Here is a 24009-nt window from a genome sequence, read left to right on the forward strand (position 1 = left end):
GTGTCTCTGTTGCTACCGAAATGGGCCGTGGGTGAGGGCAGTGTCCGCCAAGCCCAAGCGCTCAACGGGTTGAGCAGGAGTGCCGGGGTGCCCCGGCAGAGCCTGCTGCTGAGCCAGCACCACCCCTGTCACAGGAGTGTACCTGGCTAATGGTGACAGCAGGGACAGCAGAACGGGTAAAGCTGAGCAATTACAGTGCCCGTGGCAGAGGTGGCTTACATGGCTCCAGCAGGGATCACAGGGACACAGGAGGGATGTGTGCTTTTAGGAATTTTAAGGCACTTGTCTAGATATGTTTAAAGATTCAGAGACAAGTCTTTTATATCAGTCTTTTTAAGACTAGTGAGAGAAGATGCAGCTTTCCTACAGAACAAGAGGGTGCAGTCCTACCACCCAGAACAATCCAAGGCCTAGATTATTATACTCATAACTGCATGCATGCTCTTATTTTCTTTTTTAAACATTCAAACACATTCAGAAATGATGTTTGGACAATGAAGACTCTCAAAGAAAATTTAAGGGACTAACATCACCCTGCTTAAAAAAAAACCCTATAAGTTTTATTATAAACATCATGATACTGACATGCAGATTTTTAATCATGCCAGTTGCAATTATACAAATCAGTGTTCCAATCCACAGAGAAGTCAGTTTTCATATACACCACATTAACACAGACATTAGACAGGATTTGGCATGCTGCCAACAGAGAAGCTAGTTCTGGAATCATGCAGTATTAAGTCTGGGGTTACTTGATGCAAGATTAGAAGGCAACAAGCTCAAAAAGGTGGTTACAAAAACATCACAGGAAACAAAATTATTTTGTTTATTATTATTAAAGACAAGCAATTATATTTCAGTATTTGGATTGCAGCTGAAAATGCTTTTTTGGCATGCAACCACTCCACAAAGCTAATATTGAGTGTAACTGGAATAATTAAAAAAAAATTCTTAAGTCAAAGATGGTAATTGCAAACTGCAGAATCTGTCCTTAGATAAAAGTGGGGCAACTGAATGAAACTTATTATATCTGTTACAGATACAGACTTACAAGCACACTCCACCATATTCTTGCATCTCAAGGAGGGGACAGAGGGGAAGAGAGAGAAAATGAAGAAGTACACAAGACAGAACAGAGCTATCAGGTGCTATAAATCAACATTTTGCATAGAGACTTTAGACAGGAGTACACAGCTTTGGTACAGAACAACTGAAAAAAGTTCCAGCATTTGTTGATATGTAACCCACTGGAAGTGAAAGGTCTACCTGAGAGACTGTCTACCCCAGGTTTACTACCTACCAAAACATTGGGCTTGATAGGTTCATAATGATCTTGAAAAGCAACTCACCAACCTTATGGCTATATTTAAGAACTTTTAAGAAGACTTCCAGGCAGGGTTCCAAGAAAAGGTAAACTAGCAAGAAGCTGTCATTTACAGACCCTTTAAAAAATACTAAAAATGTTTGTGTTGGCTCTTACCTCTTGTATATGAGCACTTCACTCATTTTGTACATTTAAAAAAAAAGTCTCTTTGCACAAAAACATGCTTGAGGAATATTATCAGTTTGTTTTGAGAAGTGAAATGCTTGCTCTTTTAGTTCTGCCAAAAATATATAATGTATTTTGTGATTATAAAAAAGTAAAATACAAAGAGGAAGAGTTGTAGCAGACCACCTGTGAAATTTTCTTCAGTAGCTGGAAATATCCTTTGTCAATGAACCAGCAGCCAAGGAGCTGTTTCTGAAAAAAAAGCGTGTAATTTTGGCAAACTGATCTGATAGTCTATCTGGGAATTTCTGCCAGAAATGCCACGACTTCAGTGTGCTATTACTTGAAAAACATGTTTCTTCCCATCATTCTTCAGCCATAAGGTGGGAGGAGGAAAAGATGAGCAATAGCTGTGCTGTGTCCTTCCAAGCTGGTTCTTCCCATTATACAACTCCTAATCCAAACAATTTAAGCACACAAGTAAAAGCTACTCATTTCTGTAAACATTTCCAGGAGCAGGACCTAAGCTTGCATGGCTTACACCAAGCATACACTAATGGCTAGAGCTAACCTCAAGTTTACTTCTGTTTAAACAGCATAAGCAAAAACCAGTGCTGGCCAAACTGAAGCTTAAGCCTTAATACAAGGGGGTAAACTGAATATTGATATAAGCCACTTGGTGACTAGGGAACCATCTCAATCCAGCATTCTTAGTGCAATATTGTATCATGCAACAGTTTTCCCAGAAATATAATTTCTCAATATTTAAAAAATAAAAAGTAATGTTTCAGAGCATGCTTTTATATCCCAGCAGCAGGGATCTCTTTACTCTAGGGTAACTAGTCACAGAAAACAGAAACACAACCCAGCTTGTTTGTTTTAAATGAAATTCGTCACTGCACATCCAATTAATTCTGGAATGCATAAGACATGGCACCCAAGCAAACAGAGGCTTTCAATTTAAGAGCAACTTTCAGTCTGCCCTGTTAGAAGCTGTGTATAGCAGTAATTGACAACGTATTTATTACGCAAGATTCACACGACAAAGCGGAAGGACTTTTAGGCTACCAAACCAATGCTTCCAGCACTAGAAAGGGTCAAACCAATCTGCAAAAGCATAATGTGAAGCAAAGCAAATGACTCTGTAAAATGTAGACATTCATTAGCATAGAAAAGTTTCACAGGAAAACAATGACAAAGTAAAAGACATCCTATTTTCATATGCTAATTAATTAAATATGATTTAATGCATTTAATCTCTTATTATAACCATAGGGGGAGACAGACCAAACTCTTGAAGTTCCAAAAAGCCAGGTCATTAGCGTGCCAAGTCATTCTTCAGATCTTCTCCTTATATACAAATTTACATTCCCAACTCATAACATATGTAAGTAAAACTTGACTCCCCCTCCCACCCCCTCCATTTCTCCTTCTTTGGAAGGCACTTGCTTTCTCTTGCTCCTGTATTTTAAAGTCTTATTAAATGCTAGAAATAACTCATTTGCTAGGGAAAAAAAAAAAAACAACCCTAAAAGCACAGAAGCCATTTTGCCAAAGGCCTGAGTTAAACACCCCAGACCCTCTAAGACATAGAATAAGCTAGCTGAAAATGAGATTAATAACATTCTTGCACATATGCACAAAAATCCACACAGTCTTTAAGTTCAGATGACATTTCTAGCCATTTCTTGCCTTTCCAAACAAGAAAGGGATTCTTATGTTTACATAAGTTTCTCCTTGCTTAATAAATCTTAAATTGAAACAGATTTTTTTTAAACAATTACCTTTTTCAGAGAGTTATCATACTACAGGATATTAGGAAAAACCAGACTCTCCTGTTGCTTTTACCCACATCTGACTCCAATCTTAATAGTTTAGCTATTAACCCTGTAAGGTCCTCACACACACACACCTTGCCCAGCTGATGTTAAAATTTTTATATGACTGATCTGGGCTTACTCATTACAAACCCTTTTGTTGTACAGAAAGGGAGCAGCTCCACGGACCTTGATTTACAGGACACAATTAACTGTGCTGTTGGCAGAACTGCACCAGCCCGGCTCATCCGGGGCTCTGCAGGCAGAAATGAAAGGATCTGTCACTGCATCAGGGTAACGGCTCTCTCCATCTCCTTGCCTTTCCATTCCTTGTCCAAGCTCATTCTGATCTACTCACGTCTTGGGAAGAAAACCCGGCCACTGTGATATACCTGTCTTGCAAACAAATAGTACAAATTGCTTTAATTCCCCCTAGAAATAGCAAGAACCACAGCTAAACGGGAAAAAAATCCCATCCTACTTGAAAAACCACAGTACTTTAGAGTTTGCCGTGCAAAACATGTAGTTTAAAGATCTCAGTTACCAGCTAAACAATGATGGCAAGGAGTTTCGCAACAATAACGCTAGTAATTTATTTATGCCTTTTTAAAGGTTTTCTTCAGCGTGTTGGGAATATGCATTGTTAACCATTAAATTTCGCTGTATAAACATTTCTCAGCGAGCCCGTAAAATCCCCCCCGCTGCGTTTCCTCGCTCTCCAGCTGACAGCATTTAGAAACACCGGCACTGGTGGGTGCTTTATTTGGCCTCCCCGGGCCGCCCCCGCTGGGGAACACGGAGAGATTCCTGTCAAAGGCCAGACCCAGCCGCCGCGGGCTCGCAGCACAGCGAAGGCGACTGGACGGAGCCCCGCCGTGGGCGCAAATATTCTGGGAGAAGGGACCCGCGGACGATCCATCGCCCTTCCCGAGCTCTCTTCGTTAAGAAAGGAAAGCACAAACACATACTTGAGCGAGGTCCGTGGCTGCAGGGAGCACCCCCAGTTAAAGCGGACAGCGCGGCAGACGCCGCCGGGATGGCAGAGCGAGGTTCCCAGCTCTCGGGGCAGGAGGGCGCCCGGAGGCGGACGCTTCGCTCGGGATAAGGGCGAGGGCGGAGGCTGCCTGGAAGGGGCCAGTTGACACGCACTGACAGGCAACAGCTGAGCTCCAACATCTGCACCCTTACCCAGACCGGAGACCGCGGCGCGCCGCTCGCTCTGCCGGACGCACCGAGCCGGCGCGGCGGCGGTGCCGCCACACCTTCCCCCGCAGCGGGACACCCTGCGCCCCCCACGGCTTCCCCAGCTCTCCCGAGCCCGCAGCCCCGTCCGACAACTCCGCGCAGGACGGCACGGCGCCAGCGGCGCTGACGAGCGCCGGCTCCCGGCTCGGGCGGCTCCTCACCGGCGCGCCCTGGCGATGCGAGCCCCGGGCAGGGCGCAGGACCCCCGCCGCACCGCGGGAAGCGCTCCGCCGCCAGCGGCACGGTGCCAGCTGCGGACGGCGCTCCGCCAAACCCGCCGGGCGCACCGCCTCAGGCTGTCCGTCAGTCGTCACCCCGGGGAGCCTCCACTTACCCTCCCCGCAGCGCAGCCGGACCACGGCGACGTATTCCCGGGAGGCGGTGTGGTCCGTCACACAGACGAGGGGGGAGACGGCTACCCGGCTCTGTCCCAGGCAGTCAGCGCCGGCGGGAGACGCGCATCTCCGGCAGCGCCGCGGACGGACCGCCCGGAGCCTCCTCGGCCGCCCCGCCGCGACTGCCCGAGCCCCGGCGCTCCCCGCCCTAATGGGGCTCGGCCGCTCCGCGCCCGGGACGGCGCCGGCCGCGCTCCGCCGCGCCCATTGGCTGCCGCCCGCCGCGCCCGCCAATCGCCGTGCGGCCGGGGCGGCGGGCGGCGCGCGGGGCCCGGCGGGGCGGGGCTCGGGGCGGGGCCGGCGGCGGGAGCGGCGCGGGGAGCGTGCGGGGAGCGCGCGGGGAGCGCGGCGTGAGGCGGTCGGGAAGGACCGGGAGCAGCAGGGCACCGGCGGGTCTGCGCTCCCTTTCCCTCGGTCCGACGGAGCCCTGAAGCCGCCGGCTTTCAGCCAGGGAGCGGGACGGGGAAAGTTAATTAGAAACTCCTCCCGCCGGTCTGTGCAGAGCGGTGCACAGATGGAGCCCGATCCCGATGGGTTCGCGGTGTTGGCGGGGGCTGCGCACAGCCGTGGCGGGCACCGGGCACTGCTGCAGAGCAGGCGGTGCGGTGCGGGCCCCTGGCCGGGCCGGCGGTGCAGGTCCGCAGCCCGAGGGGGCTGGCGGGGGTGGGTGGGCGCGCCCCAAAGCCGCGGAGCCCCGGTCTCAGCACCAAAGAGACGGCAAAACGAAGGAGGCCGGCAGTAAAGGGACCCTGAAGTAGCCAGGCACACGTATAAATCCCTTTCCTTCTGACGTTGCGGGCACTTTTGGTATCCGTTAAACTGCTGGAGTCTGCAGCCCTTGATCGTGTTGCTCGCAACTAACAACAGCCTTTAAACAACGTGGATTGAGCTCCTGGGTCTCTCGTGGTCTCAGTGTTTAAACCGTCTATGGAAACATCAAAGGATTAGTCGCATGGCATTTAACTCGATGTTATATTTCTTCCATAGGTGCAAATTGGAAGGTGAGAATAATTTTGCCAGAGTGACTTCTAGGCAGTCACAAACTCTCCCTGCTTGATGAAAAAGGTGTGTTTGGAGCCTCAGATGTTGTTCTCTATAAAGCTGTGTCTCTGACAGTGTCTCTCTTGATTCTCAAAACAAGGAATTACATGAGGAAATGAAAATGAGAATTTTCCCTTGGTGTTTTGAAGCACATTTGGTATTCCTCTGTTAGCAGAATAAGTTTACCTGTATTCCAATCTGGTCAAAATCATCTTTCTCTATCTGAAAAAATAAAAACAGCTCACAGGAAACAACTTCAGACTACAACCATAGGCTACAACTTTGCTACAGTTAAAAGTGTTAAAACTACTTATCACCTTACAAGTTTCAACTGCAATTCAAGCCCTGGTGCTCTTTTAATTTTTCAATTTTCTAAATGTTAATTTTTCAATTCCTTTTAAATATTAACCAAGTCTGAAAATAAACATTTCCAAATTGCATCATTAAACTTTTCAGAAAAAAAAAATAGAAGCTTGTACAGACAGGGGAAATCTCAGGAGAGTCAGCCTCTCTCACTCTTTCCATCAGAATAAATTTGTATTTCTCCTCCAATTTAAGAAAAAACACAGAGGATGAAGCAGGAGTGTGAAAAAAAACCTTAAATATATTGTAGAATATAGAATATAATAATAGCACTCTATAATAATATTGTAAAATTAATTGTAAAGGGAATGAGGTGACAAAGATGGCAAAGGAGCCATCTGCTGCCTTAGAGCTGTTTGTCCCTTGTCTTGCCACCTATTCAAACATTTCTCTATCACTTATCACAAAGATCTAAATGCATTTAGGCTCTGCTGGCAGCACTGCATGATTTCTGTCATTTACTTCTTCCCACTTCATGTTCCAAAGACATAGGAAATTAGGTTGCTTGGCTTTTAAATAACCTTGTCAAAGGTGTTTGAAGTCATATATTAGCAGATCTGAATCTGGAATGAAAGAATTTATGGCCAATGCACTCTTTTAAGTTGTATATCTCTTTATCTGATCCTCACTTACAAGTGCCTCTAATTAAGCTATAAACTCCTAGTTTCTACTTAACCATATGGGAAGCCTGGGAAGTTTGCTACACTAATGTAATTTACCCATTCTACAGCCATGTCTGCAATGCAAATCCAGCATGGCTGTTTAAAAAGTGTTATAACCTGCTCTGTTTTTCACAACATGGACAGAAATAGAGCATGTCCAAGTTACCAACTGTAATCCTGAAAGAGTACAGACACTTTTCTCTTTGGACCTACAGGACTTTGTGTCCAAGAGAAAGCACACCTATTGCAAAAAGCAAGAAAGCTAAAAGATTACAACCTGCAAATGCAATTAGTGAGGAAGGGACAATAACATTTCCATCAACTTTTTTTCTCTTTTTTTGGGAGCTATTTGGCTGTTTTGTGCTTTTGTTGCATTTTCTCCTCAGGTACTGTTCCTAGGTTTTAATTGCATGCACTTTTTATTCACTTGAAGTGTGGATAATTTGAGGATGGGGTCTAGTCTGCCACTGAAGTAGGTTGCAAGAGGGTATAAGGAAAGCTTACACATAAAAAGGCCCAGAATTACAATATCTATATATTTGTATGTCTTAAACTTCTGTTAAATATTTCAAAAATATCTATGCAAGAAAAAAAAAAATAAACTGCTGATTAGCAAGTTTAAAAGGGGCTTGAGTCCCACCTTTGCTATAGTAACATAGTAAAAACCCTAAATTCCATGAGACTGTTGCCCATTTTAATGAAAAATGTTTTCTAAAATATGTTCTATATTTAGAATTTTTCTGTAGAAAGTATTGCTGACAGTTATCATTAATTTCATGTGAGGAATGCAGTTTTTGGCCCACTTTGCAGGAGGTTAAAATTTAAAAATGTGAAGTATGAGACGTTTTTCTGTCATTTTGAAGTAGGAGGAAAGCCTCTGTACAGATTCATACAGGTACCCTGGAAGGAAATGCCTAGAGCAATCCATCAGACTTCCTTTTCCAATCCTACCTCTTCCAGGGAATACTTTAAATATTTCTTATTATCTTTAAAGTATCCCATGTTTACAAATGGAAACTGTACATACAAATCTGCAGCTGCAACTGCAGGTAAGCAAACAAGAGTAGCTCCTTGTGTACCCAACATGTAATCTGGCACTGATGGAGCTTTGAGGCTGGCCTGGAAGAGGTGGCTGGACCAGTCAGCCCTCAGAGATGCCTTCTAACCCTGACCCTGTGATCCATAGCTGCTAGATGCAGCCAACACAGGTCTGATTATGATGTCTGATTACTTAAGCCAATTCAGTATGGGGAATGGACAAAGGCCATGCCTGAAGATGGAGAGTTTTGAGTGAAACATGGCGGTCTTTACGCTGAGTTTCAGCCACCCCACAGATGTCTGTGATGGGTTTACTGTGTATTGAGCCAAAATTTTTGTTAAATTGGGGACAAGATTTGAATTTTGTGCAAGGTCCAGTTGTACTGTTTGTTTTGGTTTGGCTTTTTTTCTAAGGTATGAAGCATAGTCCATCTTCATTTGGGGATGTTGGGAGAGAAAGAGTGCTTTAATTTTTGCTGCTTGCTCTCTATAACACTGTACATTGGATTTTTGCTTTCTCTTTCTATTTGTCTTACTATCCCCTTCAGGAAGGGATGTCATAATGGGTACAGTGGCCATTCCTTTCCTACATGTGCCTCTAACCAGCAGTAGGAATGCCTCAGTTTCCCTGTTTGCATGCAGAGAATGAAACTGTCTCACACCACACGGGTCATATGAGGCTTAGTTAATCTTTATGCAGAGTTTTTCAGACATAAAGCTGTATGGAAGACTTCAATTATTAATATTAACAAAAGCAGCTTGTTAAAACTCTGTATTAGGTATTTTGGTGGTTTTGGGACACTTTCACTGGAATCAAGTAATGTGGACTGGCCAAAGCAATTAGGCATAAGCTTTCAAATGCTGATTCTTATAAACCCAACTCTTTTATTTGGCTTGTACCCAGCAATATGTTCATTATCAGTTGTATAGAATTGGGTTTTAAAAACCCCCAGTCTTAATAATGAGTTTTCAAATGACATTAAGAGGATTGTTTCCCCCTAAACTTGGCAGCTGTACCACTTTTGTCTTCTGTATCTGCATCAACCTAATAATCTACACCAAACCTTCCCTGAGTGCTGTATGGTTTTGCAGGGTAGTTGGAAATGTGGTCCCTGGTGAGTCACAGCAGGGATAGACTGAGGAGTACCATGAGTCCCATCACAGTGTCCAGGTTTGATTTCTTTTCCATTGGAAACCTGGGTGAAGCACGCAAGGAGGGAGGGATTTGCATCCTGCCACATGGTCAGGATAAAGTTGGAGTGCATGCTTGCATTTTGGAGAGGGAATGACTTCTCAAGCTTTCCAGTTCAAGTATTGTTCCAGTTTACTGTATCTCCTTTTTTGATTTATTTTTGCAATAGTCCTTCATTTTGTATAAGATCCCTCCTGCTGATTTTTGTCTGTTTTGTTTGTCTTGGCCTTCTCCTATGGCTCCATAACTTTTTCAGCTGCATAGTTCTGCCTAATCTCTGTTTAAAAGTCAGCTGAATCCTTGCATGGCCAGATAAAAAAAACTTTTCTTATGGATTTCTTTTGCAGGCACCTTCCCTGGATATTTAACTCTTTATGTCCTTCCTGGGCTAAACTGTTATTCCTTTCTGAAGGCTTCATGCCTTGCCTTTGATCACAGACTATTCCATTAGTTCTTCTAGCCTAGTTATTTCCTGTGGACTAGAAAAAAATGGGCAATTTGACTGAGATAAAAAAAGCAGCATTTAGTTTACAATACATGTAAGTAATGCCAGTCCTGTTTCCAAGATCTGCTGCAGTGCCTTGCTCCCTTCTGCCAGAGCTGGAGTCATTCCTGTGAGCTACAGTGACACTTGGAGCAGCTCTTGGAAAACATCCCAGCATTTCTGTAACTATTCCAGCCATGGATCATTGTACTCTGCCTTCTGAGTGGTCTCAGTTGAATCTGGTTGCACTCAAAAAACAATGGCAGAATTCCCTGCATTTCTCTAGTTCCAAAAGAGCACTCGGAAGCCCAGTGGTTCTTTGCATACATATTTCCCAGACCCACCCATCTCCTACCTGCATGAGGCTACAGTGGATTTTCACAGCATTTTCCCCAAGAGTGTGTGGCTGTTTCATTGCATGGAGGTGTTTCTGTCTGAACGGGAGACACCAACAACCTCCTGTTGTCCCCCCTTTGAGAGATAAAATATCTTTGAGAGCACACGTCTGATCCCCCATGCAGAAGGCACTTGATGATTAACCTTTCTTAAGATTGATGTAGTTTTGTAAATGCTACACAGAAAAAAACCAAAACTGTTTCACAGAAGGCAATAAATATTGTTTTAGATAAATAACAATAATTATTTTAAGTATCTTTTGTTTTTAGTAAATTCAGTTTGCTTAAAAATGACACTTTGGGAAGCCAGGGTGTTAGAAGTTAGGCACAATATGCCATACTATTTGTCCTTTTCCTTCTCTATAATGGCAAGAGTGTAAATCACAACCCTAACTTGATTAACTTTTTGTTTCACTGTGTTCCAGTTTTAACATTATTTAAACATATTTTGTTATTTAACTATGCAGAGATCTTAATCTTTTACTTAAATGTAAATTGCAAAGTGCAATCGCTAAACAAATTGATTGAACACCATTGATTTTTCATCAAATAATTGTGGCAAATCTTGTAATCAATTATTCATCATTCTTAGAGAAGAATAGATGACATGAAGAATAAGCTGTAATTAAGATAAAACACTACTGGTTTCTGTGCTGATAATTTCTTTTGAAATTACAATTCTTGCAATTAAATCAAATTGAAATTAAAATGTGAGTAGCCTGATTGAGGCACTGAGTAATGATTGTACAAAAGTGTAATCTGAAAGAGCCTATTCATGTATGGGGACAGAGATGACATTTGATGCCTAAAATATTTTGTTTTTCCCATGCATTACTTCTGTCTAATGCAAGCATCATGTTGTTATTACAGATTTTAATTTCCTCCACTATTATGTGACCAATGCAACAGTTACAAAACATAAAGCACATTCTTTAAAGCAAATTAAACAATTAATTCCTGTGCTAAATTTATCTTTAGCCTAATTTGTGTTTTTCTTTCTAAGTGCCAAAAATGAACATGGATTTGCATTGCTGTAAGGATTTGGTTTTACAAGTTATATGGATTTTTAAATTTACTAATTGATTTGTTATTTCCATGAAAAAAGGACCTGACTTGCTGGACATTTAAATCAATGGAAAGTCCCTTTTTGTCTTCAGTCATGTAACATACCTAGAAAAAGATTCTCCAAGAAACAATAAACCTCAGCATTAAGCATAACCACTGTTAATGAAATAACTTGTCAGTCAGCTGGACTCAGGTGAAGTCTGACCTTGACAGCAGTCCCCAGCAGATGTCAAAACTTTCTTCAAGTATTCAGGGGTTTTTGACCATCATGCTAAAAGTGAAAGGAATTAATTATCTTCCACGCAGAAAAGTAAACTGGAAGGTCACTAATGTACCAGATTATGTTTCTTTTGCAAATTAAAAGAGAAATACTTCAGAAGTATTGATAAAGTTGGGGGATATTTTAACACCAGAGATGAACTGTTCCCTGGAAGTAATCATTATTCAGGCTATGTAACTGAATGCAGCTATTAGTTGCAAATAATAACCTCACATGACATTGTTTTGATGGTGGTAGGATGAGTGCAGTAATACACAGAGCACAAATATTTAGGTAGATGATTTGAAATTCATGTACTGGGAATGCACTTTCTGTTATGATTAGGACTATTATTTAGATATGAGCTGTCTCACAGTTTTTAAGGTTTTTTTGCCTCAATGACATGCATTATAACAAGCATTTCAGAGCCATAAATGCAGAGTTTGCAGGAGGGACAAATGTATTCCATTGCCTAAAAGGCCATTGGTTTGGAAAATGAAAAGGATAAACAGAATTCAATCAAATTTAAATAGCATTTTAGCTAGACCTGTGCAGTGAGGCAGAAATGGTAATGTCATCAGAACTATTTCTTTTCTCTATCCTCTATCCTCTCTTTTAGACAAAATGTGTTTTATTGTGTGTTTAATTATCAACAAATCAATTCTTTTCAAAATTTGTTGAAAGTTACTTTGAAAAATAACTGTGTGTGAAAAAAAGACTTCAAACAAAGTAAAAAATGCTCAGATTTATATTATTGAAACCATGTAACAAATCTGCTTTCTGTATTTTAAATGCATATCTTGTTGTCAGAATTTGATGTTCTTTATTCAAGTTATTTGCATTCCCATGTATCAGGCAAAATGACATTATTTTTATTTACTCACTGGCTGAAGGCACTATGCTGCTACTGTGTATATTGACAAATTTAGGATTCTGCTTCCTTTAGCAATTTGAAATGATTTTGAAATGCCTTTTTGGAAAACATTTGAGTTCTAAAACTTGGTATCATGGGAGTTCACAGAAACATAAAAGCCATGAGTAAATTAAAGGATGCACTTTGGAAATGGGTAAGAGCCAGAAATACAACAGAAGGGGAAGAAAATAATGAGTGGGCAGCATTTCTGAAAATCAGAAATGTTTACAGAATTTGAATGCTTGTGTTTTTTTGCCACAGTTTTTGATAATTAAGCACTGATCTGTGTTTCAGTTTTCTTCTCTTCCATGGAGTGTCACAACACAATTTCCTATCGCCATGACAGCTCCCTTTAACACCAAGTCTCTCTCTAGATCCAGTCAGATCTAGAGGGGAGAGTTGCCAAATTTTTGTACTTTTTAATTCTCCATCATGTGAGGTTCATTGTATATTAGTTGCCTTTCTGAGATGTCAACAATTAAGTAAGCTGAGGTACTGGATATAAAAAGGGATCCTTGTTCATTTGGAGGTGTAATTTTCTCAGGCTCTGCCTATCTATCTGTCAAGGTTGACATGAAAATCTGTCAAGCCACCTGATCTATCAGTTCAACATGCCTTATATTTCTTTGCTTGCCTCTTACATAGTTAAATGTGCTATAATGGGAACTCCAGAAAGTCAAAACAAAGGAGTCAGCAAAGCAGGATTTACAAACTCACACTGAATTACTTTATGCTAATTGGTAAGAAAATTTCTTAGTACTGACTGTACTCTTCAGATTATAGAATCATGGCATGGTTTGGGTTGGAAGGAACTTCAAAGGTATCCAATTCCACTCCCCCTACCATGGGCAGGGGCATGTCCCACTAGACCAGGTTGCTCAATGCCCCATCTAACCTGGTCTTGAGCACTCACAGGGGTGGGCAACCTGTGCCTCACCACCCTCCCTGTAAAAAATTCCTGCATATACTAACCTAGCTTTCCCCTCTTTCAGTTTGAACCCAAAAGATTGTTTTGAATTTCTCTGTGATACAGCATGATTTTACTCTGTACATTGTTTATTTGTATCAAAGGAAAGTGTTTCAGCCAATGTGCTTAAAATTGGGTACAAGAAATACAGAATAAAAACCTTCTGTAAAATCTTTCAGTACATTTCCTTCATACTTAGAAAACATTACTTTCATGTGCCTATTAGCTCAGATCCCTTTCATTCTTCTCACTGTCCCAATCTGAGAAATTTGCTCACTCACAAAGATACCTTATAAAGTCCCTATACTTTGATTCAGTGTCAAAGCTTGAAATGTAATCAGTGGGAAAAGTATCAGGATGAGCCAGTACTAGCCAAAGCTATGTCAAACCATGGCAAAATCTCGCTGACCCCTAGCTCATTATTTAGCAAATGTAGCTAATACACAAAATGAAAACAGATTTTAAGAGAGGGAAAGAAGAAATTACTTTCATTTTCTTTTCTAATAAATATACTTTTGAAGTTAAGACTTGGTCAAAGACACTGCAGACAAGGCCATGACAGTGAGGAGAGCACTCTCTTTTGAAAATTTGTACCTGTAATGGTGGTCCTGGCTTGGAAAATCAAGAGGGTGCATGGCAATTGTAAGAAGTTCAGGCTCAGATTCATATAACAGTTGGTGGAGAGTGTGATTCCCATCTTTCATACATCAGCCTGGTCACCAGAACAGCAACCTGAGACTTCACTACCTTGTTTCTCTTCCATTCACTGCTTAAGGCTAAAGTGAAAGTCTCCTATCTTGCAGAAGAATTACTTGAAAACTATACTGGAGAAACAGGACACAGGGTTCTTGGGTGGTGATACAACTTTGACAGCATCAGAGAAGGGCTTTTCCCCCCCTTTTTCCCTTTTTAGGGGCCAGGGTGCTTGTTTAACAGGTTCCTCTTCAGGAAGACAGCATTCGAAAATGAGGGGTGCGACACTGTGTCCATGAGGTTTTATCAATCACAGAGGTTTTTTATCAATGTGACTCCTATAAGCAAAATTTATGACATCTTTAGAGTCTGATTTGTTATTCACAGAAATGTATTGCAAGAGAAACATACTCCTTTTTTGTTTTGTTTTGTTTTGTTTTGTTTTGTTTTGTTTCCCAAACAAAAGTGAAATACAAGGCACGGGATACTGTGAGGGAGAATGTGTATAAAATATGTATGAAGTGATGGGTATGTTTGGTGCACTAGTTGGAGCTGGAAATCCTGGAACAACTAGTTTCTCTCCCCTTGATTCACAAAAATGTCAAGGGGACAAACTCCACCCTTAGATACTCACCCATGACTTCTGCTGAGGTCAGTGAAAACTGTTTTACTCTGAAAGCAGAATTTTGCCTGGAAAACAGAATTTAATAGAGACTATACTACTCTCTTCACTGCTAGAAATTTGCTGACATTGCTTTCTTTATCTGCCTCTCCTCCCAATTCAAATGGAAAAAGTTGATTTTTTGCCTTTGAGAGGCTGAGTTACTCTCAGTGTGCAAAATGATACTTCTTCAATGCAGCAGGCTTGCAGAAGCTTAGTGGAGGGTGAGAGAGTGTGCCAGTAAATACACTCAGGAAGGGAAATATCAAACAGTGAAGCTAAATCTTGACACAATCATCAAAATCAGTCCATTGTGGATATTGTTGGAGGCGTTGCACTTCACTCAATTCCTTTGACTGTTATATATCAGTATGGCAGAGAGATCTGCTCTCCATGACTCTCCCCTGAAGCTCTGAGATGCATGCAGGTCTGCATGTCCTGCATGCAAGATCCAAGTCACAGAGGGGTCCTTTAAGAGGAATTCCAAAGATGAAAATACATAAATAACTTAAGTGCAATTCCTTTGACAAGTATAGTGGTAATGAAAGATGTAAGGCTGCTAATCCACTCCCCAAGACCACATGATTGAAGAAAATATATAAAGAATAGCCTCCAACATAGAAAGAGTAACCAGAACCTACTGAGTTTCTCCAAAGCATCTTATCTTTTCCTGTTGCTACTCAATTCAGCAGTAGCAAACTTTTTAACCATTACTCATATTTCATAGAAAACCTTCTTCACTGTTTTCTTTCCCTGCCATTTCCAGGCAGCTGTCTCTAGATTGCTAGGCTTCCTGATTCTGCTCTTTCAATCTGATTTCATATTTTCCATATTCTTTCCTCTAAATCTTATCTTAAATCTCTCCCCTGCCTACATGTTTTTCATGTCTTCCCAGATACTAAAGGATTTGAGATGCTACAACACTCTTCCTCAGATATTTCCTCTTCAGTCTTACTTGGTAGGCTGAACCTATTTTTAAAAATACTCTTGTGTGGAAGTATTCACTGTGCTTCATCACATTGACTAGGTAGAATTTATACCCATAAACAGCTAACCATTCTTCTTTCTCACCTATGCAGCACTGGAGTTTCGGAAAGTGAATAGATCACCATAAAATAGATGTAGAGGAGGAGGGTACATTGGGAAATGTGAAAAGTGTAACCCCAAGTTTACTCCAAACCCAAAGCCACATTCATTTCAAACATGAATTCCCATGATATACTTGATCTTTCATATGAACCCTGGGGTTTGTCCTAACTCTAACCCCCATGACATTCTGTACAGTTTCCATTCAATAAGTTTAATGCATGTTCCATGCCTATATGGAGGGTGAAAAACCATTGTTTTGCATTAGGATTTACTCATTTTCTCACTAGTACTGTGATAACTGCAATAGCTGGTTATAACTGAATAGTATAATGACAATTATGTCATTATGCCACAGTATAACGATAATTTGTACTAAGAACTGCAAAAATCTGCCTCAGAAACTGAGGCCAAACCTGAAGCCTGCCACTCATGTGAGTGATTGATTAGCCAATTTTCCTGCGGGAGGGTTGAACTGTGAGTGTAACTGATAGCTACATGTTTAGGTACAGCTTGGTCACTAAAAGTAATAAGAAATAAGAAATGTGATAAACTCGATATTTTATGAAATGGTGTCCCAGGAAATTTCTAGTTGAAGAAATAAAAGAAGTCACTGGAAAGCAGCTTTAGGAACAACATCTCATCTCTCCTGCAAGTGTGGTTGAATGTAACCAGCCTGACTGGGACTCTCAAGGGACAGGAGGAAAGAAAGAGCCCAGTCCCATTTTAGGACTCGGTGTTATGAACATGTGCAGCAAACACTGAGGTCCCAGGAGGGTGAGTGACAGGTTGCAGTCCTTGCATACTTTGCAGTCCTCACTCTGCTGCCTCTGCCATGGCCCAGCAGCCACAGGGGAGACAGCAGGGCTGCTGGGGACAGCCAACAGAACTCCTTCCCTCTTGTGCATGAGCAGGCAACATTTTCTGTAGGAATGTAGAAGAAGGAGAACCCTGAATTAACCCCACAGGAGAGAAGAAAAAGAGGGTGTTAGGGAAAGACTCAGCCGCTCAGAAGGACTGTGGGCCTTGCTCTCCACTCCCTCCTCATCTGTCTCAGAAGAAGGCATCTCCCTCTTCAGGCCAAAAAGGATGGGGAGGGTTTTGTCCCTCCCTAGACTGACCCCATGAGATGTGGAGCCTCCAGAGCTGCAAAAGGAGCAGGGGTGATGCTAGGTCAAGAAACAGATGTGAGTTTAGGGGCTGAACTGATCTATAACTGGAGGGTGTGTGCCTGCTTTTGTTCTCAGGGTTTAGCTGCTTGGAAAGTTAAGTTGTAGATGTGGAATGAATGTCCCTGAATTTGTGTGGCAGTGGGGGAGACACAATGCCCAAACAAAAGCCATGGTGAGCTGACTACAGCTGTGACTCCCTAGTGGGAGTCTTGCAAAGAGCTTCCAAAAGTACTTCTCAATTTTCTCAATATTTTGGATCTGGCAGTGCTGTAAACACTACATGGATATCTGGAAAGGAAAGATATAATCTAAAAATAAGACCTGAACTTTCTAATGAAAAATGAAAGAGTCAGGAAAAAGCATCTACATATTTGAGAGATCATCATACATTGGCCTAGGGTAGGACTCATGACTTTTAAGTGCTTGAGGTTGACAGGAGTTGGCAAATACTGATTCAAAGCTCCAGGGTGTAATGTGACAGGCAAACACTCCTTTGAGATCTCTAATATATGTCCTGGGGAAAGAAGCACATGCTAGAGTGTTTGGAGAGCAAGTGAGAACATCCACTAATTGTTCTTTTCTTCAGGTTCCTGTAGTAATAGGGTTTTTTTCCCCAGCTGGTTTCTATAGACAGGCCAGGCATTTAAAAATCTCTATACAATCACAATGCAGTTGTAGTTCTGGGAGTTGTCACTGAGCACACTTTTCATCCCCTGGTGTTTGAGTTAGACTGGAAACATTATTTTCTTGAACTGCAAAACCCCCCACCTTTAAATCCTTGCACATAAGATGTATCATACACTGTCTTCAAAATCACAAAATTTGGAAGAGGAAGCTTAGTTGGAAGGCATTCAGCTGAGAAATGTCTGCAATAAATTTTATTCTCATTTTTTCTCAGTCTCTCCCTCTCTTCCAACACAGCTTCGATAAGGAAGGATAGAGGATATAATTACCCATTTTCTCTCCTCCCCTACATTTATACTTGTAAGAGCAGTACATTTTGGAAAGCCTGAAGTGTGGGAAAATAATAAAACATTACATCTGTTTAGCCAGAAAAAGACAATATTAAAAATCTCTGAATGCTCAGATGTATTCTCAGCCTGATCTAAAACAGAACAGAGGGGGAAAAAATCACCAGAGTTGCATAAATTCTAGGTACAGCTTTGACAGGAAATGTAGTACAGGAGCCAGATCATGTGCTTTGCATCACAGAGTCAGCAATTTCTGGCCATGGTATGGACATATCTCTTCCTAAAGAAAAAGAGGTGTGCCTGGGATACTCTTCAAAGAATCACAGAATGGTTTGGGTTGGAAAGGACCTTAAAGATCATTTAGTTCCAACCCCCCTGCCATGGGCAGAAACACCATCCACTAGGCCAGGTTGCTAAAACACCCATCCAACCTGGCCTTGAATACTGCTCTGGGGAGCTGATCTCCTGCCAGCCATTCTGATCCCTTGTGACTTAAATAAACCTGGAAGAACATTTTCACAATTAAAAGCTATGCTGTTAAAAACCCAGGAGCACTCACCTCCTGGTTTCTGAGCAGCCTGAGCTGTTGCTAGCTGATGTAAGGCTGAGCCTGCCGGTGTGTGGTCTGTGAGCACAGCCAAGGCTCTGGCCCAGCATGCCTGGCTGTTCGGAGTCACGCCGGTGCGCGGAGCACACCAAACCTGCCAGCAGAGCTGCAGGAAAGCTGGATCCCCTGCTCTGTGCCAGAGATTCCAGCAGCAGGAGGTTAGAGCAACAAGGAGAAACGGCTTCCTCTGAGTGCGTGTCCCCACCCGAAATACCAGCAGAGCCAGTGGAGGGCCCTGAGAGAGCTGCCCGAGCTCTGGCTGCTGGAACGCGGACACAGCCGCCTTTGTCGGTGCGCCCTGGTGCTGCTGCTACAAGAGCATCCTCTGTTAAAAGGAGTCATTTCCTCTCTGTCTTGGCTCCTGGGGCTCTTAAGAGTTAATGTCCTGGAATAAGATCAGTTCAAAAAAGAACTTGATTGATGAAGGGCTTGCACCTTTATGACCCAAAACCAAACCAGGATTTGGTCTTTGGTCAAATGCTGCATTTGTTACGGGAGATATTTTGTTCTCAGGTTTGACCTAACTTTACTCTCCTCAGCTAACACAGCAGTTCTAAAGCACAGCAGTGTATCAGCAAGTTCTCAATTCCCAGCACTCTGGAAAGAAGAGCTGGTATTGCAGTAAAATACCAGCATGAAATGTTCATTTTTGAAATATGCGGTCCAAGTCTTTTGTGTCCAATGTCAGAGGAAGATATATCATATTAGTAGATGCAAAGTATAAACCCTAGCAGACTGATATTAGCTAGAAAGTAGGCAAACCCCATCCCCCCAAACCAAAACCAAAACCCCACAAAAAGCAAGAAACAAGGCAACACAGAATGTCCATTGAGTTCAATGGAAAATCCTCACAATAAATCAATTTCCACATTTCTTCCTTACTGCTGTTAAGAATAAGTGGTCTAAAAGACCAAACTCCCCAAAATCCAGTTGAGAAAAAGCCTGTTAAACTAGGGTGGGGAGAACTGAAATCAATCTGCTCAATTAATCCTCTGTTTGGACTCCTTTTAGAGCTTTAGCACGTTATTTTTCTTTAAAGGGGGATTTAGTACTGGGATAATTGTTCTCACTTTTCAACAAAATGTAAAGTTATTTCTTTACTTTTTCCATAGCCTTTCCTGATTAATGAGAAAAGATATTTTTATTTTGAATAAAGGTCTATAACTTCCTGATGATTTTCATGCTTGAACTTGATTGCTGGTAAACTCATGTAAATCAGGAGCAACTTGGTTGAGATGGGTGAAGATTAGCACAGGAGCAGAGCTGTACTCATAAAAGTCGTGCAAGAGATCTCTCTCTTAAATTCCTGTAAAAGTATGCAAGCCAACAGCATGAATCAAGTCTAATTGAGAGCAGAATTTAGCCTGAAAGGTTGCATGTAAGATGACACGCATTGCTGTAGCAGCAGATTGTTGTCACACACAGAGAAGTTTTTACTTTCTTCCTGCACCACTGAGAAGATCCTTGAGTTATGAAAAAAAACCCTTTTATTCAGAAGTAAACATTGAAACCAGTGATGGAGTGGTTTGATGAATTCACAGTACAACTGAGGAAGTAAATTTTGGTTTATACTACTGTTGTTTTTTGAACCTTTTCTTCAATACTAAACTCTTTCTTCAAGAAAAATAACATGAAGGACAAAACTACCGCAAAGAAAATACATTAACTTTTGCAATGGTTCCATGTGTTTTCTTGCTATTTAAATGTAATGTTTATCTAATAAACAGTATTTCAGTGTTAAACAGTAACCCTCTGTCCCATATTGAATGTCAGAGTGTCCTTCAGGAGTTGCTATGATGCCTTTGAAAGCAGTTTTTCTCTAATGAAAAGACACACTATGTCACTGGAACAGGGTCCCAAGGAAGGCTGCCCACCACTTTCTGCCTCTGGGTAATCTGGCCTCAAACACAACCCTGTGTCAATCTTCCTCTCTTGCTCACTTTCTCCCTTGTCCAGAGCAAACTAAGCAGTATCTTGGAAGGAACATTTATCAAGACAATGCCACAGTCCAAAGTCAAGCCATTAGTTACTGCATGAATAGGTTTTAAAAAAAGAAATGTTTTCCTACTGCTTTTCTCGTGGGGATGAAATTAGAAATTATTTTTTCAGGCTTTCAGGTCTGGACTACTGAAGGATAGTGGAATATTAATTTATTTACTTCATGAGGGCTATTTGCTTACTTTAAACTCCGTGTGCTTAAGCTTATTTTTGAATTAATGCTGTACATGGTTCCAACCATCACACCTATAGAGAGCAACTCTGAAATAAAATGAAATTACTATTTTGCAACTGGAAATTTAAAAACAAGCTTCTCTCCTAATTCTTAAACAGAGGAAATTAAATTCATACTTTCCAGTACGCTTAATCCTGAGCCATTTGACATATTTGAACATTAGCCATTTGCACTTGTGTATAAAATGAGTGTGGCTTTCAGAAATGCACTGTTCCTGTAGACTGTTGATCCAAATTGACTGTCAAAAGCTATCTGAAGAATTTCAGCAGCTGATCTGCTTTATCATGGCCACCAGCTGCTAAAAGCTGTAGATGGTGATGAGAACTTAGGTGAGAGAGAAGAGCAGAGAGAGAAGTTAAAAGACAGGAGGGCAGAGGAGCTCTGTGAGCTCAAGTCTCTGGCGCTTGTTTCTTACTCATAAAGAGAAGTTGTAGCTCAGTGGTACCTGGTAAGTTGGGCCCTTACGGTTGAGTCATTCAGAGAGAACAGGGAAATGATAGGTTACAATGTTTATTCCAAGCAGATGAAATAAATGGTAATACAGTTCATGCCTTGTGTTAAACTGTTCATCATCCAGAAACAATAAGGATGAAGCTGATTAAACTGTGGTCACTCAATCTGGGATTTGTCTCATAGGATTTTAGCCTTAAGTTGGCCAACAAACTTCCCATGTAACTACTGAAGAAAAAGAAATAGAGTAAGATTTACCTGGCCTTCCTTAGCTGAGTTGCCTGTTTCTTTCTGTTAATAGTAAAGGGAACATGGCTAACGTACTCAGATACTTTAGGTGAGCCCTGTTCTGTTCTCTTTGTTTTACTTGGTTTAGGCAAGAAGAGAATAAAGGAGTTAACTTCCCTAGATTCCTTAGCAGATTTAGATTTGAAGTACCCAAGTCCCTCTAGTTTGCAAAACTTGTATAAAATGTCACACTCCCTGTTCATAATGTGATTTTTATTACTAGGAAAAAAAAAGTTAAGGCAACAAAATAATTTTTAAAAAGCAGCTGTTCCTTTCTTGCACTGCCTCACTGTTTCCCCAAGTTGCATTTTTTTTGGTCTTGAACAGGGCAAAAAAGAACATGAAAGTGAATTAAGACAATGAGCAAGCCCTTTGCTGAGCACACTGGAGATATGGCTGAATGTTAACATCTATTTTCTATCACCACTGTTTCTCTTACTCCTTCATGCTCGCTCCAAGCAAGGGGAATGCCACTGGCTTATTATCACAGTACTGAAATAAGTCTCCTAATTTGTGTGATTGCAGCACTGGTCTTTTGTATCATAAAATTCCTATAGAAGTGTAGCCAAAATGGATAAACATTTTCTGGAGCAGTGGTGGTGTTCTTCTATCTATTGTATGAAATCAATTAGTCCTGGAGATAAAGGTGGCCTGAGTTTTATTTTTATTTTTATTTTTATGTGGCACAGAGGAGGCAACAGAGCATGGGAATGGGACAGAGGAATTCCTGAGATCTGAATTCCAGTTGGATGCGAGTCTGTGGCCTTGGGCTAGTCTGGCATTTCAGTACTTCAGCGACTGACACCCTATAAATACAAATAATAGATAGGAACAACTTAGGTCTGGATTCCATCCTGGCCTCAGAAGTCATGAGCCCAGAAGCTGCAGACAGTGTCTCCTGACAATCTGTCTTAGGGTCCATGAGCCACAGTACTTGGTGCTGCAGTCACTTTCCATCTTGTTTCTGAAATACCTATAAAGCAAGGCTTAGATGTGGTACATCATCCTTCTGTGCACCTTTTCTAATCTATAAAATGGGGCTGTCAGGAGTGTTTTTCTTTTCCCTGTGCTTATTTACAAGACTGTCAAGATTTAAATCAATGACAGAATAATGATAAGTCACTATCTTTTTGAAAGCTGACTGAACTCAGAAGTGTCAGTGTGCCAGTGACAAACAAAGCAGCCCATGCCAGATTGTGAAACTCTTCCATTGGTGGGCAGATACTCACACTGGAGTCAACAGAGGTTCACACAACTTTTGGCTATTGTTAAGTAAGGAGACCAGAGTCTGGTCCTGCATTGCTGCTGATGTTAGATCAATGTTAACAATGAAATATGGCTAATCAGAACCAAAGAACTGTAATTAAAAAAAAAAAAGAACTATTAATGACAGCTAAAATTTTGAAAGACATGAAACAAGTGATACAGGAAAAAAAAAAGGATAACTTTACATACCTAACAAACAACTTCAAGAGGTATAATTATATAGGAGGTTTTATAATATAAAAACTCTGATGTTCTGTTGGAATTAATTGATGTAAAGCATCAGTGTGGATTTTCCCCTCCCTCTCTTGCTGATGTTTGTAATTCAGATGAATGAAAGGAGCCTGATTGCTAATTAGGAAAAGTTCAATAGGTTCCATTTTCTGAGAGTTGTGCTTCCAGAAATTCTTTGCAGCCAGTTACTCTTATCCCAGGTCTGACAAAATTCCCAGCAAAACTCAGCATTAACATGCCCAAGATTAGGTCTTGTCTTTGTTACCTGTCTCTGCCTTTGGTGTCACTTAAGGCTGCCTGTAGCCCCAGATGAATGAATTATTTTTAAATAAGAAGTTCTTTTCTTTGAAGCTGCAGTGAGAAAGGGAATATATAGTGAATTACAGTACACTACACATAGCATAAAATCCCAGCACATACTACAAGAACTGTCTGTAAACTGCAAAGCTCAGCCTGAGACCTAAAGCTCAGCCAGTCTGGGTAGTGTCAGAGCTGAGAGGACTGATTTGGTGTTGCGCTGCTGTTGAGCGTTGTGCAGGAGGCTCAGCCTGGGGAAAAGTCAGGAACAGCTCATCTCAGCTCCTCCTTCCATGAGCAAATTGCTGGTACACAAGGGAGGCTCATGGGGTGACCCATCTGGATTTTCTTGTGCAGGTTTCCAGGGCAGCACAGGAGAGGGGCATGCAGCTGCCTCAGCACAGGGCTGCACACTCTGGCTGGGTCTCTCCCTGTTCCATGGGAGCCAAGGTCTTCTCATCATCCACACTGCAGACATGTTGATTAATCCCCACACTGCCTGTTCCACTGGGAAAAAACAAGCAAGACATTATACCATTTTTTTCTTTCTGGACTCCTCTCAAGCATATGTCTGTGTCTGTTTTGTGCATGTATTAAAGAGCAAGCCTGGCTGCTCTTTGCAGATCCATGCCCACAGTGATTATTGCTAACACAAATTTGCCCCTAACGTTGGAGTCGCATTAGAAGTTACTGTGACTTTATCTCACATAACAACATAAAGCGGTCATA

The 24009-nt window shown here is 41.7% G+C and overlaps 1 protein-coding gene across 1 annotated transcript in view; it reads right to left on the reverse strand.

The window, feature by feature from the left end:
- PRICKLE1 (prickle planar cell polarity protein 1) overlaps positions 1–5060 on the reverse strand; it is a 65012-nt gene extending 59952 nt beyond the window's left edge. Inside the window, exon 1 of the mRNA XM_059472656.1 lies at positions 4886–5060. The gene's annotated coding sequence lies outside the window, so the exon portion shown is untranslated. The remainder of the gene's footprint in view (positions 1–4885) is intronic.
- Positions 5061–24009: the final 18949 nt, after the last annotated feature.

This window comes from Ammospiza nelsoni, chromosome 5, assembly GCF_027579445.1.
Source record: "Ammospiza nelsoni isolate bAmmNel1 chromosome 5, bAmmNel1.pri, whole genome shotgun sequence".
NCBI classification, from domain to species: Eukaryota; Metazoa; Chordata; class Aves; order Passeriformes; family Passerellidae; genus Ammospiza; species Ammospiza nelsoni.